We start from the raw sequence: 8,614 nt of genomic DNA, 5'->3' as shown, positions 1-8,614 counted from the left end.
AGAGAGATTTTTGTGGTGTAATCCCAAAGGCTGCGCGTTTCAAAATGTGAAGCCGCAGTGAAAGTAGCGAGTGAGAGGAGGAATGGGTCCAAGATGAAGAAAAAGAAACTTAAATGTGTCATTCCAGCTGCATGACCAGGCAACAGAGTGGTCCTGCTTAACCAATAATACTTCAGAAAACGGTAGAATATAACTTCACTGCCTGCTATGTCGAAGTGGCATTCTGTGCCAGTTTCCACTTGGAAAATGTTCCTTTTTTTCCTGCCTTCAAATCAATAATAAAATGGAAACATAGATTTTATCTTGTTTAAACATGCCATTTAATTGTGGTTAACAGGTCTAATCGAGAAAAAGGCAGTTGAGTGTGTGTCTATTTCCTCAGCTCGTCTTTTACTCTATTAGACTCCATCTCTGTTTATCACAGTCTTGTCAATCAATCTCCCCATCTCCCTCCCTCACTCCAGATACCTCACTCTTTCTCCCGCTGTCTCTCTTTTTGTGTTGTGAGCACCCTTTGACGTAGGTGTGCAGCCCACACACACTTCTATTTTTACCCAATGAGAGGGGCGGGAGGCAGGGAAGAGGTGGAGGTGGGAGGAATTGTAAATTGAGTATAGGAGGTTGGGTTTTGTGTGTGTGTGTGTGTGTGTGTGTGTGTGTGTGTGTGTGTGTGTGTGTTTGTGTGTGTGTGTGTGTGTTGTGTGTGTTTTTGAGCGTGAATTAAGATAGAGAACCACTCCCCCCCCCCCCTCACTCCGTCTCCCTCCTTCGCTATCATTTCCAGTGGACTATATGAGAAAATGAGGAGTACTTTCAGCGGCAAGCCTCGCACAGACAGTCTCGTCGACGCTTTCGGAAGATCAACCAGAAAGGGAGAGGCAGACAATCATCGACACCGTGGATCCGTACCCCACCGGAAAGCCTCCCATAGCCCGGGGATACCACACGGTGAGTTGCAGCCCTGTGCTACAGTTTTGTGTTTACCCCCGCTGCGGTGGATCGCTGTGCGCTCAGCGTTGCTCTTGTTTGTGTGTTGTGCTTCTTCTTCAGAACCTGTTGTTCAGATCGTAGCCGAACATGTTCCTTCCCTGTTTCACGACTTTGTGTCTTCTCTCTGTGCTATAGCTCGGTTGTAGTTTGTTTCTGTTTGGGGAAGGGTACCCGTGTCCCCTAAAGGTGCATTTTCCAGCCTGTTTTCCTAATCTTTGCACTAAGCTGTCCTCCCTGTACTGTTTAAATGTTCTTTTACCCATCCTTGCTAGATTACCATTGCTACACTTGTGTGTTATGTTTTTAGCTTCTGCTGGCTATAGTGTGATCTACCCTCTCTGTAATACATGTATGTAGTTTGTTGAGCATTCTTAGTACTGTAGTTTCTCTGGCTATACGTGCGTCTTTGGAAATTTGTTTGTTTGTGCTTCTTATGGTGGTCAGAAAAGCTTTCTGATGTGGAATTTTTTGAGGTTTTTAGCACTTTTCTATTCAGCGTTTGCATCCTAACACACTCCTCACCAGTGCTTTGTTTTATCACTTGTCTTAAGTTGTCTCTGCAAATTCAAGGTGTGCATATGGTTATATAACATAATATAACATTCATGTTATATTATTATGTTATACATGTAACAATTTATTGGATTTACAGGTAAAGTGTGCCCTAGAGAATTCCTCGATCGCATGTTTCTGTTTGATGATCATTAAATCATGAGAAAAAGAAGTAGTGAATGAATGAAAAGGGTCACAAGTCGGTGGTTGGAAATAATAAATATTGAAACTCTGCTACATAAAATTCCATCAATTTTTTGACTTTTCTCTAATATTTGCTTCTGTCTTGTTAAGTAGTGTACAACTTTACATCTTCTAACCTCACTATTCTCATAAGCATGGCTCCATATAATGGAGTCACAATCAAAAAAAATTCATCACCAGTTTTACAGAACTGCACAGCACCATGCATACTGGTGGTGTATCTCTGTTCACTGTTGGACATTTAAATGAAACTGAAATAAAAATATTAAAATAAAAAAATTACAGGTTAACTTGGAAAATGTGAGACTGTTTAGAAGAAGTTTCAGCACTATGAAGATGTAATTTACATCTTGTCTTCATTTATGAAAACAAAATGTGATTGTGAAATGTAGCAACAGACGCACACAAACACACACAAAGACAGACGGACACAAGACAAGGAACCAAACAGTATATAGTGATTTAATAGTTTTTTTTACATCAGAGCTATGTAGAGAGAGGAAATGGAGGAGAAAGAAGAGAGGCTGAAAAAAAGAGAACATTGTGGGGGTCAGATGGTGCCTTCTTTCATGAGTCTTACATCTGTTAAATTAAATTAAATTAAAAATTAAACTATCATGTACACACTCAACAGTGCAACAGTCATTCACCAGTGCTAAATGCTTTATGTCTGAAACAGTTCTTAAACAATACTTCTACTAATTAAATCCGGGTTTGGCATGTTAGTGGCTGGACAGTCAGCAAACTAGGTTTTATATATAGTTGAAAAATAGATGGATGACAAAATGAAAGAAGAAATGGGGTTTGGTGCTCTGACAGGGTGAAGCCTCAGCCAATCACAGCGTGCATACTTGTGTGAAAGAGTATTGACTTTAACCATGTGAAGGGATTCAACTCCAGCAGAGAGAGAGTTAGTTTCCCCATTGCGTTGCACCAGGCCTCTTCCCCACTGTGCTTTCTTTCCCTGGGAATAGGAAACACAGCGTTTTCACACTAATGATGCAAATACCCAGCATGCAGTTGTTACACACAGTATTTCCTGTTCTGCACAATTTCACTGCATACCCTTCATTCCTGACGTTCCCACGGGGGCTCTGTCACTGTAACCAGTTCTTCTTGGAACATTGTAAAACAATCACGCTTAAAAAGGGAAAATGCTGCAGAAGTCATCTTCTTCCTGCCTCCCTCCAGCCCCACCCTGTTTTCTATATTTAGACTAGCTGTGTTTTTTTGTTTCAAAAGACTGCACTGAACTTTCGCATGGCCCGACATCTCTTGTCACACCCTCAACTCTCCTCGCTGTAGTACCGTTCCTGTGGGAAGGATGGAGCGGGTGCCATGGCAACCAGCAGTCCCAAACGGACTATGCTTGAGTGCACTTAGAAGTACAGTAGGGAAGGGAGCTAACTTCACAAGAGTGCAGTACGCTGCTGCTGCTGCTGCTGCTGCTGCTGCTGCTGCTGACAGAGGGGTGGAGGGGAGCAGAACGACAGAGAAGCTGAATCTGGGCGGATGCTAAGATGACATAGCAAGCTAATCTCCAGCAGTTAGAATGCCAGGCACCACTCAGATTTTCCTTCCTCCTACCCCAAGGCGTATTTAGGAGGTGAAAAATGCACCAAGGAGAAAATTGGGATTGAAGAAAGAAAATCTCTCCAGCAGGCAAGGTTTTTATTCAGCTTAGTCACTCCTATGAAGGCAGATGTGATGAGAGGTACGAAAACATCAGAGGAGCCACTGATCTGAAGGCTTTAAAGCTCCTCGTACGTGAGAAATACTCTAGACAAATCTGTTTCCTTTTGGGCTGAGATGATTATTTTCATTGTTGATTGCTCTGTTGATGATTGTTTTTTTTATTGTTTAGTCTATTAATGACATAAAATACTAAAATGCTCATCACAACTCTGCATAACCCAAGTTCATGTCTCTAATGTCTCGACCCGTCCAAAGATATGTAATATACAGTTCTAAAAAACAGAAAGATTACACATGCTTAAACCAGTGATTGTTAGGCATTTTTGCTTGATAAGTCACTTCAATTGTTAATCATTTATCAAAGTTATTGATTCATTTCTGCTGGTTGCATAATAAACCAATTGTTTTAGCTTTGTGTTATTTAAGCCATATCTCAAATATTGGATTTTATCTTAATTCATGTCACAGACAGGACGTTGCTGGCAGACCATAATACCCTTCTTAGTATAAAGAGAATAAATAGAGTTGGAAGAAGATCTTTTTGTTGAAGTAAAGCTATAAATAGCACAAATTAAAAATACTCTGTTCCAAGTAAAATTGTTATGATCCGAATGTTACTAGGTCAAAGTACAGTATTATCTTCAAAATGGGTACAAATTTAAAGTAGTCATTATGCGCACACATTATGGCCCCTAGTCAGTTGTAAATATTGTAATATTGGATTATTATTACTGATGCGTTTATATGTTAGACGCATCATTGCAGCTGTTACTTTAAACCATATTGTTAGTTAATTCAGTAACAATGCAAGATATTTTACAATCACCTCAGAATTATCTTTAAGTACAGTACTTGAGCAAATGAACTCAGTTACAAATGTTGCATTGGAAGAGAAAACAAGTTAGGATACAAAGTTAAATTGTTATTTGAAGATTAGGTTATTTTATTTGATTATTAAGTGTGAAACCTTTCATTTCAAACTTCTGTGAACATGATAAGATGTGACATACCAAGGCCAGCCTCCATCCTCTAGTATTGCATTCAATCCTGAAATAGCTAATACTTTCCAGTAGCAGAATGGCCTTCATTGTTAGTGTTCTGTAACTTTAAGGTCACAGGTTTGTGTCTGCGAGCAGTTGTGTGTCCCTGAGCAACACACTGAACATGCTAAGTCATTGTAAATTGCTCTGGAGACTGCCAGCTTAATACCTAAAATATAAATGTAATTGTAACCCAGTAGTGGAACTCCTACTGGGAGTGCTGACACACACACAGCTACCTCCCGGCCCCTACTTGCTATTAGGATTATTTGGCTTTCAGGGTTCAAAAATAATTCAAGTTATTTCTTGAATGTTTTTAAATAGAGTCTGGCATTATATTCATGCTAATGAATGGCTTCATTTGGATCTGTTTTACAGTTCTCACTTGAGAGAGTGAATAAGTATGGGATAGTCTTTGTTAGATGCATAAACTGTTTCTTTAGCTGGTTAAAGTTACACTATGTCTATCAGTCTTGAACTTTTCTTGAGATCCATTAACATGCTTCACAATTCAACAACATGAAACAGCAATTACATAAGTTTTTAGTAATATGTGTTGCCAAAAGTGCCATGTACCCTCAGGTCCCTTGTAAGACTGATTCAGAGCCAGAGGAGCTTAAAAAATGCTTTTGTTTTTGTTGTAGTCTTTGAGATTGACAGTCACCAGAAGATATGAAGGGTCTGTCTGAAATGCATCTATGAAGTACCCTAAGAAGGAATTGAAGTTTTGTTTTTCATTTCATTATTATTAGTGTTATTGTTGTGATTATTTAGTATGACTTTGCATTCATGTTAGCCACTCTCTGGTTAAGAAATTGTTATTTTGCCTTGAAAAATCAGTAGTGACAGACGTATCCATCTTGCTGACATCCTTTTCTGGTGACATAGAAGCCAATTGTCCAAGAAATATGTGAATGTAAAACCATTTTTGTAAATTTACTTAAATCAACCTGTATCAGCGTTAATCTCATCCATTGTTGATTGATAGTTGAAAGTCCCATTTTTTTAACTCACAGGAGTCCTCATTCTTAATCCCACCTACAAAGCTGTGATTGACTCAGTTGTCAATGAGCACAAAACCCAACCTGTTGTTATACCTCTCTCCATGAGTGAAGTTTTCTCTCCATGTGTCTGAAGGAAGTTATACTCTTCTTCTTGTTTTAATGTATCTTATGTGAAAAATGCTATGTTTTACTTGAGGGATCATGTAACTAATGCTCATATGTAAAATGCCTGGAAATGAACACAGCTGTCAGATTGAGCTTACATTTGTAGTTTGCCATCATTAGAAGAAGAGATCCAGGAATTTAAAAGGATTAGGAAAGATATATAAAAATACATTTTTATTCCTGTTAATGGGTCCTGGATAAATCAGGGAAGTGAAAGAGGAGAGGGTTTATGATTCAACACATGTCGCCTGTGTGATCAGAGCAATCGGTTAACACTTGGGTGCCTTAGTCAGAATAGACAGTGTTTATTTTTAGTAGGGCTGAACGCTAATGTGTTTTAGCATAAACATCGCAATGTGCGCATGCATCGTCATGCATAGTCACTTTGCAGAATGTTGGACCTACTTTCTACGTTCTCCTTTTACATGATTATTACCGGCCGTCCCTTACCCTTTAAGACAGGTAGCCATGTGGGCAACGTGTGTATGTGACGTTATTCTGACGGGGTTTATTTATTGTTATGGGAAGTGAGGCTCTCCATGTGTAGGAAAGTACCGTAGGACGCAGTGATGCACATGGTTTTTGTTGGCTAGTCAGAGAAGCTACAGTAGTCAGGGTTTTATGTTCGCTGCAAATACAAACTAAACTACTACTAACTAACTAACTACTACACTGGATTAATGCAACACAATCACAACGTGTCCCGCCATTTTCCTTTGCAGAAAGCTGCTATCAGCCAGGCTAAAGCTAATATAGTTAGCCTAAAGAAACAAGCAGAAAGCTGCTATTAGCCAGGCTAAAGCTAATATAGTTAGCCTAAAGAAACAAACAGAAAGCTGCTATCAGCCAGGCTAAAGCTAATGTAGTTAGCCTAAAGAAACAAGCAGAAAGCTGCTATCAGCCAGGCTAAAGCTAATATAGTTAGCCTAAAGAAACAAGCAGAAAGCTGCTATCAGCCAGGCTAAAGCTAATATAGTTAGCCTAAAGAAACAAGCAGAAAGCTGCTATCAGCCAGGCTAAAGCTAATATAGTTAGCCTAAAGATACAAACAGAAAGCTGCTATCAGCCAGGCTAAAGCTAATATAGTGTGTCCGTCCGTGCCAACTAACATAAGCCGCGACACTGGAAACGTAACACTAATCTACAGAAGTCTGTGTCTGATCTTACGTAATTTTCACTGATTTAATTGTTCTTGGATACACAGTTTGTTGCTAGTGCGCGTGACATGCAGGTCTGATTAATTTATCAAACAAACGAGCTGGCCCTGCTAGTCGGCCACAGCCTGAAATTTAGAGGAAGCAACATGTAGTCATTGTCATACTCTTTAGTCTGGATTGATTATTATATGAATATAATGGTGTCATGCTAGTCAACCAGAGTATTTTCTACCTAATTTCCCTCCAAAATCAGAAGAGCGCTTACATGCTTTTGTGTTTGTAAAGTATTAAAGTTTAACAAAGAATGGTTCACATTAGAAAAGATCCTTTTTCATTTTGATCTTCTATGTAGATGCACACCTCTACAAAATAACCACAGTAGTCAAGAATGATTTATTGTTTCCAAATAGAGATATTCATGTCATCTTTTAAAAATTACTTTTTCTTTTTTTGTATCGCAATATCAATGGGGAAAAAAAATATCGCAATGTCACTTTTTTTTCCAATATCGTGCTGGACTAATTTCTAGCATATCTCTCTCTCTCTCTCTCTCTCTCTCTCTCTCTCTCTCTCTCTCTCTCTCTCTCTCTCTCTCTCTCTCTCTCTCTCTCTCTCTGTCAGTGGGGTTTGCACCACACACACCACACACTTGATCTTTCTATTCTCCATCGCAAAAGCTCATAAGCTCCACTTCTCAGACCCTCTTAATTTTGCACTTTATCTCAAATATGCTATCTTTTACTGTATTATCAACAGCCATTTGTGCTGCTGACACACACACACACACACACACACACACACACACACACACAGAGAGACAGATGTTCTCCTTGATCTCTCACTCAGCCACTCACTTAATGTGTTTGTGCTGTCACTCAGTTTGAAAGTAAATGTTGGTCCTCCTTCTCATCTCTTTGGATTTCTTTTAAACTCCTCCTTAGCCCCAGATACCCCACACTCTCTGAGCAGATGAGTAATATTCCTTCTCTGGGTTTACTCAGTGGCCAGTAGGGCATCCAAGACTCCAAACAGCTGTTCTATAATTATATAAGCAGCAGGAGGCAGACAATCAATACCCCTTTTACTCTTTTCCTCCACCCGGGTGGCCTGGTGGTTAGTGAGGACGCCCCTGTAATCAGAGGTCACAGGTTTAATCTCTGCAACAGGCAATATGCCCATCAGCACCCGTGTGCTCTGTTGGAGTGTCCTTGACAGTGACATTGCTCACTTAACTTCTGACTACTTTTTAATTGCTTTAAGATATATATGGAAGGGGAGTTATTGCAGATAAGCGTGATTCCCTTGGCAGTTTGTCTGACAAGTATGGATGTTGGAAAACTCTTAACCCTTGTGTTGTCTTCCTGTCAAAATTGAAACTCAACACTTTTATTAACGCTTTCTATCAATGTTTTTAACTTTTTCTTACTTTTTCTTGTCCCTTTTTTCAATGTTTGTCACTTTTTTTATGTTTTCAACGCTACGTAACACTAACTTATTAATTTAGTTTACAGTTATTTTTGGAATTTATGGTCAATAAACCTCATTTAAAGGAAATTATACCGATAATTATAAGAAATTAGGAATTTTTTCGACTAAAATTAAAGGAATGTATGTTGATGAATAATCACAGACTGGAATATGTCAACTTTTACTCAATACTATCTCAAAATCACTTTTTCAAATGCTATAAAATTGAATAAGACACCCTCGACATTAATGAAAGTAGAGATTTGTACTTACCAAAGAGCATTTCAATCATGTTATTTTGGGTAGTTACAATTGGGTAATTAAAAAGAACATTGATATA

At 38.9% G+C, this 8,614-nt stretch overlaps 1 protein-coding gene across 5 annotated transcripts in view; it reads left to right on the top strand.

The window, feature by feature from the left end:
* The first annotated feature begins 783 nt into the window (after window positions 1–783).
* rapgef2b (Rap guanine nucleotide exchange factor 2b) overlaps window positions 784–8,614 on the top strand; it is a 52,930-nt gene continuing 45,099 nt past the window's right edge. For 3 of the 5 annotated variants that reach the window (XM_032527445.1, XM_032527447.1, XM_032527443.1), the window contains exon 1: window positions 803–948. The gene's annotated coding sequence lies outside the window, so the exon portion shown is untranslated. Of the gene's footprint in view, window positions 949–8,614 lie in introns of all 5 variants that reach the window. The other 2 variants (XM_032527446.1, XM_032527448.1) reach the window with 2 other exon arrangements.

This window comes from Etheostoma spectabile, chromosome 10 (assembly GCF_008692095.1).
Source record: "Etheostoma spectabile isolate EspeVRDwgs_2016 chromosome 10, UIUC_Espe_1.0, whole genome shotgun sequence".
In the NCBI taxonomy this organism is placed as follows: Eukaryota; Metazoa; Chordata; class Actinopteri; order Perciformes; family Percidae; genus Etheostoma; species Etheostoma spectabile.
The sequence above is the reverse complement of the archived record's forward strand: the minus strand, read 5'-3'. Positions and strand labels throughout refer to the sequence as shown.